General features: G+C 40.8%; 1 long non-coding RNA gene across 10 annotated transcripts in view; it reads right to left on the bottom strand.

Moving 5' to 3' along the window:
• Positions 1-16196, bottom strand: part of LOC125981304 (uncharacterized) — a 111229-nt gene that overhangs the window by 76987 nt on the left and 18046 nt on the right. Inside the window, exon 1 of one of the 10 annotated variants that reach the window (XR_007485883.1) lies at positions 864-1849. The exons of 7 other annotated variants lie outside the window; for them this stretch is intronic. This is a non-coding gene — a long non-coding RNA (uncharacterized lncRNA). Of the gene's footprint in view, positions 1-863; positions 1850-16196 lie in introns of those variants that run through there. 2 more of the 10 variants (XR_007485885.2, XR_007485886.2) reach the window with 2 other exon arrangements.

Raw genomic sequence — 16196 nt, forward strand, 5'->3', positions numbered from 1 at the left:
GGTATGAACAGCGATAAAACACTCCATTTTGTTAATCTGGTTTTAACCTCGCTCTAATCCCACACTCGACTAACTGTAAAAGTGTCACAAGACAAAGCCACATAGCATTTGCAAAAAAAAAAAGAAAACACTTTGAAGCCCACACTTATCTTACCTTTAGACTACGATTGGCAACAATAAGCATGACCCGGCATTCCTAGCCAAAACTCATTAAAATATATAAAGGCAGGGAATGCTAATTTCACCCTAGATCCTGAAGAAGTAGAAGAAAGACAACAAAAAAAAAAGGGTCTTCATTAAGAAGAGCATGCATTATTCAAGGAGCAGCAGGACAGAAGAATGGCTTAAGGCCAATTACGCACTACTGGAATCTTCCTCTGGCTTGCTGCTCGGCTCCACTCCTTTTCTGTCGTCAATATTCATATATAGTAAAAAGGAAAGAAAGGGGGGAAATATAAAATGTGATGAATTATTAACCAGTTTTGCAGGGTAGCCTCTACGTCTTAATAAGTGACCCGTTTCTAGTGATCATTATTTTACATTTTACAACTGGACACAATGACTTGAAGAAATTGTCAATGTTATTATTATTATTATTATTATTATTTCCTGTCATTTTTGAAAACACGTGAAATTTTTCATATACAGCTAAATAAATCAAAAATAATTGCATGTATACTAAGTCAGCACCCTCAACCTACAATGGCTGGCAAACAGGCAAACTTTTAATCTCCACTTCTATTCTAGTAACTAGTTGGTATCACACAGCACGCAAACTAAGCTTGACGCGTCACTCGCATGGCAGGTTTGCACATGGACGGGAAGTGGAAGAGAAACAGGAAGGAGGAGAGTCAACGGCTTACTGGACGTCATTGTCGGATCAGATCACACAGCAGACGGAGGCGGCAGTCGAAGCAAACAGCTGCTGGGAGACAATTTATTACACTGGAATATAGGGAAGTGTGTGTCTTTATGTGTGTGTGGACATCATGTGACAACAGCCTGTCACTCATCCTGTCACAAGACTTTCACAGTGTGTCCCATTGTGGTCGTACATGAGTCCGCATCAACCAGTGACCTCGTTCATTAGAAGCAGTTTTTCCTATAGAAACATCCCAAGACCTTTTTGTGTGTGTGTGTGTGTGTGTTTGATTATGTAGTTTTGTTGTGTATGTGTGCAAGTCAGCACGGCCTGGGCCTACTCCGGGTCCTGCACAGTAATATGAGCAGACAGTGAATGGGCAACAGAACCCCAGACCGGTCTACTCCATTTGAGATTTATGGGACTGGCAAGCACCTGAACTCTTGTTGACACAGGAACAACCTGACACACAAAATACTGATGACATAATTTTGTAATAAAAATAGTCATGCTGCCATGTCAGAACGAGACATCTCAAGTCATGTTATTCATAAAATACAAAATAAAGCTAAAAGACGACACAGCTCGCGACCATCTTGTGCCTCATCCATGAGTAATCAATAACAATCATTACTACATAATTACTTGGATGAGTACTGTTCCCAGAAGTTTCCGTCTCTGCATCCTCACAGACGCAAATTTAATTCATCATACATAATGAAAATTTGTCTTTATTCACACATGGCAACTGGCTCAGTAAACATTTTGAGCCACCGCAAATCCACAATGCAGTCTTGTAAGCGACAAAGAGCCTCATAATTTGAATGCCCTAAAGTTCATAGAAATAAAATTCTGCTGATGCCCACTGACTCAAAAAACTTTGCTACAGTCCTCCATCCTCAAGGCTGCTGCAACACCAATTAGTCCTTAAATCATGAGTGATCAGATTTGAAATATGGAAGACAGACTGCTTCAAGGCAATTTCCAGCCAAATCTCCACTGAAGATTAAGTCGGATTATTATTTGGTCTACAGCGAGATTTAACGACACTGGGTCCTATGCTAAAGTGAGAGCGAGGGGGGTGGGGGTGGGGGGGGATAGTTGGTGAATGTACATGAAAACAAGAGGACGAGAGCAGAGAGGAGAGCGAGGTTTGGTTCCAACTGAGCCCTTAATTAGCCGGGCTAATTGAGCTGTTAATTGATCTGTTGTCTTAATTAAACATCTCCTGACACTTCTTTGCTCCTTGTTGTTAGAAATTTGAGGGAGAGAGAGAGAGAGAGAGAGAGAGAGAGAGAGAGAGAGAGAGAGAGAGAGAGAGAGAGAGAGAGAGAGAGAGAGAGAGATGTAATACTTAAGTGGCCAGCCTAAAAAAAATAAATAAATAAAGGTGATTATCTGAGAGGCCTGATGACTCCATTAGACACTTTGGCTTGTTTGATTTCAGGGCTAAAACCATCATCACAGATTTGCTTGCGGTTAAAGTGCTAGGCAAATGCATTTAAAGCAAAAATCTGATTAGAACTAATCTAGCAGCGATATACTACTCTGATAGAGCTGCCAATTTCCACAATGTCGGCTGACTGACGGCTCAAGCGTGTTCAAATGTAAGAGCTTTTTTTTTTTTTTGCATTTTATTACAATTGTAACTTTTCGGTATCAAGTAATTGATTAGAGCTCACATTTATTGCCAACGATCACAATGAAAGAAAGAGGGGAGAAGGAAGGAGAAACATTATTGAATTCCTATACAGGCCAAGTGAATGATTTATTGAGCATTGTAATGAATAACCAGCAGGGAGCGATTTGGTCTTGTTGAGAAGATTGCACTGATTGACAGAAATGCTTGACTTAGTTGACCCTTGTGCTCAGTGAAAGGTGAAGGGTAAGCAAACCCTGGTCTGATTTGTGTTTTCACCACGGGGTGCCTGAAATGGTGCCAGGCTAGCATATATAATTCTTTCACCACACTCTGAATAATTGACGGAAAAGTAAGATAACTCCTTGCCCTCTGATTCTCATCTGATGTGTTATAAATAGTAAACATGTCAGCAATATATCTCCATGTTATTGACATCAGGAGTAATAACTCATAGAGAATCCTGCATCGCTGTCTGACTGTACGGCTTGTTATCAACTGTCCTCTCATTACAGAGTTCATGCTCAGGCATTCTTCACACTTAATGTAAACAGATTAGCTCAGTGGAGGATCCAAGTGTACTCTTGCAACACATGAAGGATGTCAAAATAAGGCTTGCTAAAAGGTTTTCCAGCGCGGTTACATGATAGTGTGGATGTGCCTTGCGGAGAGAAAGAAAAGATTCGATTAAAGAGGCGGGGGGGGAGTTAATGGGAGACTGTGTGATCAATACATTTTAAAGCAAGGTCGCCCAAAGTTCAAGCCCACACGCAAAGTATCCTGATGAATGAGGAGCGTGTTTGATGAGATTGCATGAAAGCAGGATTATTCCTGAGCCATTTGTGATGTATTATTTTTGTTTCAGGTCCAGTGAATTATGATGTATCGACGTCTTTTTGTCCTTTGTGGTTGAATTCCGATTTTTTTTTCCTTCGACTTGGATAGAAACTTTGACAGCCTGCTGTCTTTGTTCTAAAGTTCATACAGGGAAGCAGATGGTTCTTCTCAGTGTGACTCAGCAAGATAGCTAGCTATACTGTGTAACTATCGCCTCCGGTGGTTGGCACTCATGTCAATGTATGGAAAAGAGTACAAATATTTGATACATAAAAAAAGGAGCATACAGTACAATTCACGTTCATAAAAATCAAAAGGCACATGATTGGTCAGCTGATTTACCTCCCTCAGAGGGTCCGACAAGATCGGACCATTCGCTTCCAATTAAGAAAACCTAACTTTGTCCCATGTGCTGCCATCCTTTCTGCTTTTTTTTTTCCCCCCTCACTTCCTCTCCTTCCACAAGACGTCTGGTCTTTAATGTATTTCAGAGAACATCTGCTAACTATCACTGAACCTCATGGGATTTCCATTTAGCCCAGTTAATTACTCTATCAAGCCAGGTTCATTATCATATTCCTCCTCTTAAAAAATGCACGCGACACTTTGTGACTGCGCGTGTCAGTGTGTGTGCGCATAGGTGTCTCTGATGTGTATGTGTGTATGCGTGTCTTAAAGACATTACTAATTGCAAGTGGTTGAGCTATTATACTCGCATTAATGAACCACAGCGGTCCATAGGAGTCGTCTCTGAGAGTCAAGGAATGGATGTGTTAGTTTGTTTCTCTCGGGAGGACAAGAAGCTGGTATTAATCTAAATGAACAGCAACCTTCTGACTTCTCCCTGTCTGTCTCATTCCCCACGGAGTTTTTTTCAGGTGACTGATGACATGCCCTTACTCGAATGGGAATATGATGTCACAACCGACATGTGATACGAGCTTTTATGTCGTTTTTTTTTATTTTTTATCATTATTATTATTTCCACTATTATTATTATTATTAGTATTAGTATTAGTATTATTTATTTTCCAGGTGTCTACAATGGATTTATGTCAAAATACCCGAGAATCAAGAATTATAGCACACTTTATACAACCTAATTTTTGTCTTGCTCATGCAAGTGAGCAAGGCATTAACAGGGCAATGGTAGGTTCAGATTCAGGATCTCAAGGGGAAGAGCAATTGGGTGGCTGGACTCAGAGCCCTGAAAAAAAAAAAACAAGACTCCAAACTGTGAAGCCCAAGACTACTTCACCGAAGTATGAGTTGAAACTAAGTTAGCTAATGCAAAAGACTGATGCTAGCTGAAGCAAGTTCAAGTATGCTGAGCTGTCAGGAAAGTTGCTGCCCATCCTGAAAGTTTTTTTTGGTTTCAAAACTGTGCTACCTCTGAAGTGTTTGAATTTCGAGGTACCACAGTACACAGAAAGTTTAGTGCTGGCAGACTTTTGGGAGAAATGTCAAAAAAAAAGATTCACTATATGATGCGTAGCAAATGAGAAGCTATTTGTCACCCACAGGGTCAGATTTCTCCTTCAGGGATCAGTATACAATAACATAAAAACAATCATCAACAAAAGATTGCCTCTCTCAGTATGCATACAAAGTACTTGAAGACTCCATAATTAATTCGTTGCCATAATTGAAAATGCCTTAAAGTGACTATTGTCGTGTTCCTCGAGGTCATGCGATTGAAAGCATCGCCAGCTGCTCTACTAAACAGCGACGAGATGACGAACAATAATCACAGATTCATCTTCTAAAGCGCACGAGCCAGAAGGGGTTGGCAGGATCAGGGAAAGCTATTTAAAAGTAATAGAGCTGCTTGCTTGAAAACCTACGACCTCGAAGCCGTACCAATACTTTGAACCAGACTTGCAATGATGAATAGTGTGCATTATGGAGTAAAGACACTGAAAGCACAGTGGAGTAAATACCTCCACCGAGAACCAACCATTCTCTTTAATTGAATCAATAAACCATCCATACCTACTTGATAATTTAAAATAAATAGGTTTGAGACAGCCAGCGACAGCGTAATCGAACCAAAGCAGAAGAAATTGCAGAAAATCTACTGCTCTGTTTTTTTTTTTTTTTTTTTTTTTGTGGTGACAGTTATAGCATCATTTTGTTTGGAGACAAACGTAAAAATGAGCAACCCACATGCTGGTGTCTACTGAGCGGAGGTCAAGAGCAACCTGTCTGGACCAGGCAATGCTTCGTAAATAATTCATGAAGATGCGCTTTTTAATTCATGAAATAATCTGTTTGTCTGAGACCGGCTCATATTTCCCATTATGATGTTTACAGCTTAGAACATCAGAGAAAATGACTTCACTGACATCAATTCAACTTTTCCAATACTTTTTAAAAACGATCTTTGCTTTCAGCCTAAATGTCCGTCATTAGGAATATTACATTTCGAAATATCGGGCAACCAGTTTATAAATTGCATTTCCCGGCACACTATCTTGAAGTCTAGGTGTGTTTGTGGAGCACAGAGAAGCAAAATCTCCTCTTTGATGAGATTAGCTGAGTGGTGTACTTGAAATAACCTTTCATGCGCTGCCATTATTGTATTAATCTATTCTAAAACAATTTGGTTGAATTAATTAGGCCTTACATATTTCAGCGCTGCTCACAGGCTGCCTGGAAACAGATGGCAGCGAGGACGAGACACTCTCTCCGACGGATGTGTAAGGCTAGGGAGTAGAATGGTGGAGGCGGAGGATTTGGAACGAGGAGAAAAAAAGAAGTGTGGTCGGAGGGTGAGGAGCGCCGTGTACCTGACGGACTGACAAAAGGGTTCAAGATTGAGACAAGAGAGGGAGAAAGTTGCTCAACAGGGTCTTGGTCCTAATCAGTTCCTCTGCAACTGACAAGAGATTGGTAGCTTAACAACATTTGGGTGAAGGAGGCTATTATCTCAATCCTACAGTGTTGCGGCTAGGTTCAACCTTGAACAGCTTGTAGATGATGAGCCTATCCATATGGTGTTTAAATCGCTCAGCCTTTCCTGAGCCATTAACCTTCAGGACACCTTGTACTGTTCCTACACTTTGACTGACAGCTCTGTGTAGATTTCATGAAATAGTCTCCACTTTTTGAGAAAATTTAGATGGAGTTTCTGGTCCTTAGCATACCAATTACCGGATTTTCTTCACTAGAAGGCGCACTGGATTATATGGCGCACATTCAATGAATGGCCCATTTTAAAACTTTGTCCATATATAAGGCGCACCGGATTATAAGGCGCACCTTCAATGAATGGCCCATTTTAAAACTTTGTCCATATATAAGATAGATAAGATCCGCGGGCCGGACTTTGAACACGCCTGCTGTAGTGGCTCAATATTAGTCCATATATAAGGCGCACCTGATTATAAGGCGCACTGTCGGCTTTTGAGAAAATTGGAGGTTTTTAGGTGCGCCTTATAGTGCGGAAAATACGGTAGTTGGTCCAACATGGCTTTATGTTTTGTCTCAGTTTGTTGTTGGGGTAAGCTAAATTCATTTAAATTTGGGAAGTGATACTTGATAAAGATATGCTACACAATTTCCAATTCCCGCAAATGGTGAGGACGGTTAAAATGTTTTACAGCGGACTCAAAGAGTTGAGGAGAGTCAAGTGCTGAAGCATTTACAAGCCACGCCATGAAGAAAGGACAAGCTAATGGCAAGAGGAGAGGCAGTGGATCGTAATGCACTTTGTGGCATGTGTCCAGCAGACTCTTACGTTTTTAGATGATCACGATAGTGCCAGAGAGGAACGAGAGAGAGAGAGACAAGGGCAGAAAAGTGGATGGGAGGGTGGGGAAGGGATGACTTGGCAGAAAGGTTGCAAGAACGATGATGCGGAGGTTTGGGGACTAAAGCTACAGGATAGAAATATCTTATTTTAACTAAAAATTTAATAATAAATTACCTTTGGATTTAAAGTGTAAAGAGAAATGTTTGTGAATTAGAAGCCACAAGACTTCAAATAATTTACATTTAAGAAGTGACCGGTCAAGTGTTGGAAATCCTGACAACAAATCTTTACAGAGCTGAACATAGTCCTTTGGCATTGCATGAACTACATTTCCCATCTTCCATTGCTCTAAGTGCCCCTCTGTTTTCCTGGCACGGTGGTATCACCATCTCGCTCCAGTCAGGCAGAGCCATCCCTCGAGTCTCGCTTTTATTACCTTGTTGACACCAGCTGCTACTTTTAAGCACTTTTAAATGCTGAGTCGGAGCGGAGGCTCAAATCACAGAATTAATGCCGTTATTCCTGCCCAGCTTTCATTTTGGCAGCGCTTTTAAGCCACGGACTTAACAACAAGCCTGGGTTTTATTCATTCAGACAGCTGGTGGGAATAACACGGTTGCCAGTGGCATAGAACTGCGTGTGGGACTTAAAGTGTGCTCGACACGTGTGGGAGGGCATCTGAATATTCAAGTGTTCTTTTAAGAGTTGCTCATGCGCCGTCCAAATATTAAAAACAGCCATGATGGTCAGTTTCTATAAACAAAGATTGAGCTGTCATTCTCAGGATTTTGGCATGAAAAAGGTGATTAAAATGAAATGTGGTGGGAATGTGACATAACCAAATGTTGCAGATTCCTCCATCCTTCTTCGCCACTTGACTTGCCACATTGCCGCTACGCCTGCGTGAAGTCAATCGCCTCCTCTTACACACACACACGCTCTTTCACTCGCTTCACACACAGCAACTAAGCAATGCTATCGAGCAGCTGTACCTCTCCCTATGTGCAGAGTGTTGATCTCAGCTCTTCTCTCACACACTCCGAGCATATGTCAGTCACAAACAAGACACACTTGCCGTGCATCCTTTTCAATAAGAAGTTTGGCCTTCTGAAATCAGACCAATGTTGCAAAGTGCAAAGCTATGGTAAAGTCGCAGTATTTATTTCTGTCAATATAATGACCCTTCAATAATGTTGCAAATATAATCATGGATATTGATTCATATATAATACTATACAACTAAATAAATTCAATTGTGCATGATTTAATCTTGCACATGTTTAGCCTGAAGAAAGAAAATGGCCAGAGGGTCCAAAAAAAGAACCACTCTGACTGGTTCACTTAGAACAGTCAAATGGGGACAAAAATCAGCAACGACACCTGTGCGAATGATGTCTCGCTCTCACTGCTATCCCATTCTCGCCCGAGGCAGGATTCGTTTTTAACCTTGTTCTTAACCTTTCTCTGCCCTCGCTGAATGAAACCTTACTCTTCCTGTTCAGCCACCACACTGGCTAAAAGACGCTGTGGCAGAACTTCCTCAGATGTGTTTATTTTGTCATGTGTACAGACAGGTCTTTCTTGTCGAGACACAGATCGAATTGATAGCCAAGATCAACTCCAAAAAATGGGACAAAAAGGCACAAGGGTCAACAGACTTAAGTTCCAATCGATTTTATACTCTTCATGTTTCGTTTGTCAAGCTCCACCTATTTTTGGGGTTTAAAAAAAGTTCACGTTTTTAATTGGAGATGACACATGGAGTAAGTGTGCCCTCAGACCGCAACCAGCAGGATACAGGAGAGGAGCAGCTGTGCTGACTTCCGATTGAGGTAGACTTGTGCGGGCTGCTGATCAGACACAGATGTACAGAGCTTGGAACAGGACAAAAGAAGAAGGTCACCCCTCTCACAATGGAACGGTAGCACTTGCAGCAAGGTCAGCCGCACTCACTCGCTGCGGGACCGGAGCTACTGTTCTAAAAACATGCCAGGGCGGCTCTATCATGGTTGACTGGGAGGGGGGGGCAGTGGATTCAGGTAGTTTGTGTCAGTTGGCAATTAAAATCGATTTGAAGCAATTTCAAATCTGGCATTTGTACCAGGAAAATTATTCAAGCCAAAACTACAGCCATTATTTTGCTGACATTAATTAACATTAAAACCCACGCCTACATATTTTTACTTTCTGTCTCAAACAAAACAGACAACCATGACAATTACAGCCTTGTACTTAGTTGTTACTGTAACCATGACGACAAATCCACAACAATTTGCTAAACATTTCCAAAGCCTTAACTCTAAACATAATTAATCAGGCATGAGGAAATGCCCAAACTGGTCCGTTCAAACAACATCAAGTAAATCAGGTACAAACTCAAAAGTTCCCACGGACAATTCCAAAATAATCATGCTTGATTAAGAGAGAACCCAAGAAAATCCACCTGCCAACACCTCATGTGACACACACATACACACATGCTTTGTCAGCAACTATTACCTCCCCCAGGGTTGAGTCCCCACCTGGGAGCTCCATTCCGTCATTGCACATTAGCTCAGTTACCCTTTCATCCTCTCCTGTTACACTTGTTCCCAGAGTTTTCGCCTGTAGACCAGGCTCGCTATTATCTCAACCCACAATTGAAGCCACTAAAGAGGGTAGCAGCAAGGCATTGTCATGAGGGATCACTCTTTCGTTCCTTTTTTTTCCATCTTGAGTAGTTGAAGCCCACTTGAGAAGTGACAGAAACAAAAAAAATTGTTACCAAGAAGGTATTGTGCTACCCCCCTCAATGTTTTTGTAATAACTGGTATTTTATTCGACATCCCACATCCTGACTCACTTGAACCAGAACACTTCAACGGTTGTTTGCACTTTTCCTGTTCTTAAAAACACAAATAAGCCATTGTTATGTGTCACAGTTATAAATAAATAGAAACTGTAGGTGAGAGCGAGAACTTAATGACCCTTCGGGCTCCTGTAATGTCTAACCAGTCCAAAGTAAACATTTACCTGCAGACGTGATCTGGAATTAATGTGTGATCACCGCCTGGGGCGAAAGCAGCGCTCTATTTCCTGACTTAACATACTAATAAGTTGTCCAGGTGTGTGTGTGCACTGCGGGAGGTAGACGTGAAAAAAAAAAGCATGGAATTAAAAGCAAAGCACAAGGTGAATTTAAAGAGCAGATAAATCTGAGATGGTTTTTCTTACGGGGATCTGAAAATTGAAGGAGATTGAAAACCAGCGATGTCCACGGCATATTCTCCTTTGGAATTGTTTGTCATTGCTATTAATTCTATCTGAGCTTCATTAATCCCCATTTTCACGTCCAGACCCGGGCGTCCTTCATCATCCTTTCAGCTTTTGCCAGCATGGCCTCCGGTGTCCAAATTCAACCAGGGTCACAACGCGTTCCCTCGGCCTCTAGGGAGTCCGTGGGCACGTCCACGTGCATACAAAAACACCGATTATTAAACAGGTCATCCATCTCAATCACTGGTGTTGGAGCCGTGTCAGTGCAATTCTCCACTGGGTGAAGCGAAGAGTTTAAACTCTAGATGACTGAGTTGGAGGTCATTGGTTGTCACCTTGGGACCCGCGTTTTGCTGTTCTATTCTATTATCAAAGTTGAGAACACCAAAGATGTGTTGTTTATAAATGACTATGGAAATTATGTCCCTACTAAATTGTTTGTTGAGGTCGGGGAGGGGATTGGGGGGGAGATTTTTCCATCAATCCAATGTAAGCACATAGAATAATAGTCACCGAGTGCAGGATTGTGACAGCAGATGTTAAGAGTAATGACAGTGGAGATTACCCAATAATTGTAGCGGTGTAAATCATTTTTGAAGGGGGGGGGGGGGAGAAAAGGAGGAAGAGCCAGGTTAGAACAAAGGCGAATTAATTAACAGCGGGGAAATCAATGATTCATTCAAAATTTTCCACAAATTTTTTTTTTTTTGCATTTAAATCTAACACTCAAAAAAAGGCATCTTTTTAATATTCAAATTTTTGGTTTGAATTAAAAAAGAAATTAAATTGAAAAATTGGCTACAGGGTTTTACTATTTGATTTGTCGTATTTACGCAATCAACAAAGTAATTAGTGGACCAAAGAGAGAAGTTAGTTGTCCGTAAGAAGCAAGGCGAATAAATGTTGATGGAAAGATTCACGGGGACTGCGGTGAACAAGATCATGGCGATCATAACAATGTGGCTGCTGGTGTTATTGTCTACATTTGGGAGCTAATCGCTGGGACGCAAGCTGCCGCCTGAGGCCCGGGATCACAGACATAGAGGCCCCTCCATATAAGGATGCCGTGACATATTTCTCTGTGATGTCCCACAACAACATGACGCACCCCTCACCCAATGCCCCAGTATGCAAGGGTCAACTAAAAGCAAGTGTGTGTGCATGTGTGTGTTTGTGAGCATGAGCGGTTGTGTGTTTGTGCATGCGTGTGTCTGACTGGCTCCGTTGTCACCTTGATTGTGTAATAAACTTGATTCAGTTAAGCGTGAATTATTGTTAATTGAACTAAAAAGTAATTTTCTTAATTGAAAGCCAGGGGGAGGGGCAGAGCAGATTAACGACATAAAGGAACGTTACCTTCAATTGCATTGCGAAAGCATCTTGACAATTTGATCTTGTCTAATTCCTTTTTCCTCACTCTTGTCATTATTTTTATTCTCCATCCTGCAACTATTGTAAAAGACGGTAATGTAATTAGCTGTAAAAAGTAAAAAAAACGTTTGTACCTGACTGCTTTGTCCTCCAAAATGCAATTTAGCAAAAGTATGTGCCTTGCAATTGCGCATGATTTTGCTGGTATCTTTTAAAATGGTTCAAATAAATTTAAAACAAGACTTTCATTGAATTGAAAACATATTAAAATAACAAATAAGATCCAGGTACCAGAAAAGCTAAATACAACTCGATGTAAAACAGGTTAGTGGCAGTAATGCAGCACAACATGTATGTTTTAATGACACAAAAAGCAGTTAGTGCTAATGTTGCTATGACAATATTCTAAAAACTGATTAACCATAACAGCAGTAGCCACCAAATGGCAATATAAAGTCAACGATGCGGTAGATGCTCCTATTCCACCATGCAACTATGTCTACCATCTTGTACAAATGTCATTGTCAAATACATTGGCAACTCAAACGGCTTTCACTTAAGCTGACTATAGCGTTAACGTAATTATGGAAAGTGAGCTATTTTATTGTACTTTTTTTTTTTTTAATTAGAAGAGATCTTTTTTGTGTATCTAAAAAAACGAAAAAACATTGAGGTAGTCCGTCACATGTAATATTTGAGCTTGGACTTGTGTAAATGATTAACTGAATTAAATCTGAATTTTTAACTTCAAACTTTCTTATTTCAAGTGATCCACAATTTTTTACTTTTTACCAGACTACCATAGATAAAACTGAATCAAAGAAAAATGCTTTCAATGCATTCTTACCATACTCATTCCATCATAATCACATTCTTATGACTCTATCTATCGCCCCAAACTTAACAGTGGGAGGCCCCTGCTGACCCCAATGAGGATAAGTGCAACTGAAAACGGACGGCAGGAGGGATATATTCTAATAAGGGCCATTTCCTACTGCTGAAAACCTAAGAAAAAAAAAATATCTTGAAAAGGCTTCAATTTAACCTTAGAATGAGTGCACGGAGTAGAAAAAACGTTTCTTTCTGTAAATAGAGCTGTGCACTGAGGAATTTACACACAACATACAGAAAACGTTCCCTTTCTTTGAAAATGGTTTTCTAGGAATGACCGTCATCTTGCAGACCTCCACATCTATTCTTCCCTTCAAAGAGCAAACAAGGTCGCTCAGAAAACAGCAAATATGTTGGAATTCAAATCCACATACCAGAGCTGCTGGTGAGCTTCAGGAAACACACACACACACACACACACTACATTCCAGTAAACACATGTGGAATTAGCAAGGAAAGCGCTCCTGGTTTCAAGCCTAGTGAAATATCACATGCACAACAATATCAAAAAAATGATTTGCTGTTGACCTCTATTTAAAAATGCATAATATTACAGTGGTTTCCAATATTAAATGTAGTTTTTGGAATAAAAACATCTGGCTTGTTTTGATGAACTGATTTTTTTTTCCATGAAAAATTGATATTCAAAAATTGTGCTTCCATTGTTCAGCTGCAAACCGTAATTTTGCCAAACATGATTCGTGTGCAATCTTGATTCATTGTGCGGCCCAAATGACTTTTCATCAAGCTCCTGTTGCATAACAACCAGCGTAAATGACACTCGTGCTATCATTGTAATCTTCTCCTAAAATGATTAGTGCACGTAATAAAAGCAAACACTGCCGCTCCTGTTAATTAAAAAGAACATTATGCATCCATTCGTACTCATCTTCCTTCATCATAACGCACGACCTTTAGAGCAGAGACATTCCAACAATGCCATCCCATAATACATTATGTCTCCACAGTGTGTGTAGGGAAAGGGGGGGGGCATGTCGAACCTTGTCAATCATAAAACTGTGGGATGGGGAGGAGGGAATAAGAAGAGGGCCATTACCTGAATCTTCCCGGGCTAAATAATTAGACATCTGACATGTAGTGAATGGGTTGGGACATTATCGCAGGCCTCCTCTGTAGCCCCGCCTCCCAATACACAGACCCGCTCACGAACATTAGGGCCCCTCTGAATGATTTAGGGGCTCTGTTAATAATGTAAAGGCTCCTGGAGCTAATTAGGTGAGTGGCGGAGGGCGCCGGCTGTGACGCATCGTCTCACTGATAGGAGCTGTAAAGGAATGAAGCACACACACACACACACACACACACACACAAACGTTCACCATTTGGTTTAGGTTTCCCTGTGCATACACTGCTGCCCACAATCATGAATAACAGCCATAGGTGTTCTCAAAAGGGCCAGCTTATGAATTGCTTGTATTATTCATCATGGTTGAAAATGAAAAACGGGGACCTTGCATATGAGACCATGACTCTTGAGCTTCTTTTATTCATGGAGCTGCATTAAAAAGTCAATAAGGAGTGAGGAGTGCTAGAGGCTAAGTATGGCTTTTGGGAAAGGTCTCCTAAATGAGTCATTGTGAAATAATAACTGATGAATCACGTATTATGTCACGCGAGAGATTAAAGATCAGTAAAAATCACGCCTCTGAAGATCGAGCCAAGTCACGTGACTTCTTCCAATGTTGGGAAGTAGTAAATACTAAATACTTTGTGACTGTGGCCTTCTTAATTAGACTTGTCAGGTAGGTAGGTTTTTATTTTAATAACTTTTTATTTTATCTGCCCAAAAATTAACTACCATCAAGATTAATGCTGATAACAAATTATCAGTGTGTTTAAAAAAACTGCAAGAAAATAAACTCCAGCCTACTGATAACTTTGTGTCAAAATGTTTTGTGCTGAGACGTGAAGATAACTTGAGCGGTGCCAAATGTGTTCATTGGAGCAAGATATGCTGGATGGTGGTTGCTGCCAGGTTTTTATAAGCTACGGGGGATCATACCAAGATTGAAGGTTACAAACGGCATGCAATTAACTAGTTTATGCCGTGTGAGTAAACGTCACGCAGCACTAGATGGCATGCTCATTTACTGACATACTTACTGCTTTTATTTTGATTCATGACCTCGTTCATTACTCGAAAAAATGCCTATTGGTGGTAAGAAAAATGTTGTTGGACTTGGACAAGCAGCCTCGGAAAGGTTGAAAGGTGAAAAAAGAAAAAAAATCAATAGGAGTGATTATCTTGAGAGGGAACAAGTGAGGAGCCAAGGTGGGCCTTGTCACATGTACAATGTCTCCCTCCCCACTCTGGCTGGCGCCATAGCTGTCAGCCCAGTAAGTGCAGTGTCAGGCTGATTAGAGAGCAGCGCGGCCCAGACGGAGAGCAGCCAAGCTCCAGACGAGCCCTCCGGAGACGCCGCGCCACAACAAACCTCGGCCCGGGGTCAAGACTCGCTTGTCAGCCTCCCCGCTTTCAAGATGGGCCCCTTCAGTGCACAGCTAGCAATCGTTTTGCACAGCAGACGGCCGGGTCAAAGATTTGTGGCTATGTATGAAAAAAGTATCTCCATCACCGAAACTCCCGTGTACAATATTTCCATTCTATTGAAGATTTAAGAGTTTTCTTGGCCTTGACACCAATGCAGAAACATAAAAGAAATTTAATGTGGCTTTTCACCCATGGTTAGGATGATAACATTAATCTTTGAACAAAATCAACTTATGCTGAAGTTGATAAAAAATTATAATATAATATAATATAAAAAATTGTTCTATTTTAGGCGGAATAAATTCACAAAATTAGCTATTAAGTCATTTATTTCACAGTCACTTAGTCGGAATCCACCTTTATCAAGCCTTCCACTGTTTTTTAACACTATCAGCATTATTACGCTAAACTGGACGACACATACCTCTGTCATTATATAAAATGAAACAAGGAGATTAGTCACTATATTGTATAATTAGAATAGTAATGATAACTGAGGTTGTCTTGGCTTGCTGGGAAAATAATAATACTTGGATTATGTGTTATGTTGATTGTTGATGACTTAAATCTATCTAAAAGGAATTTTGTCCAAATGACTATTTGACCTAGTTTTGTACATGTCAGTGTGCGTCATTCAAAGTTGTGCATATTTGATGATACGGAATCAGCAGTGTCTGTTAGTTTACCAGTTTCGTCACATTCCTTAGCAACATTATACGCCTGAGTGAGTTCTACCTGAGTGTGTATTTAGCGATGGCTGGAGGGTTGACAGTATCTAATCACAGCCTGGGAAGTTAAGCGGAGGAGAGGGTGTAGACAAGGTGGCACCATGTGGAATAACTCTACTGGATTCAAACTTGAGTATTTTTGGTGAATGGTGTTTTGTGTGCTACAAATAATATATTGAAGAGTGAAAAAAGCATTTAGTCATTTGACCGCTCTTTCACCTGAAGGGAGCTGAGCCGCGTCAGGCGTAAACATCATAAACAAGAAGCAGAGGAACCTCCCCAGCCCATACCTCCTTTAGGGTATAGTCAAGTCGGAGTGGGAGGAGGAGGTGTCGGCGTCTCTACAA

This window comes from Syngnathus scovelli, chromosome 14, assembly GCF_024217435.2.
Source record: "Syngnathus scovelli strain Florida chromosome 14, RoL_Ssco_1.2, whole genome shotgun sequence".
NCBI classification, from domain to species: Eukaryota; Metazoa; Chordata; class Actinopteri; order Syngnathiformes; family Syngnathidae; genus Syngnathus; species Syngnathus scovelli.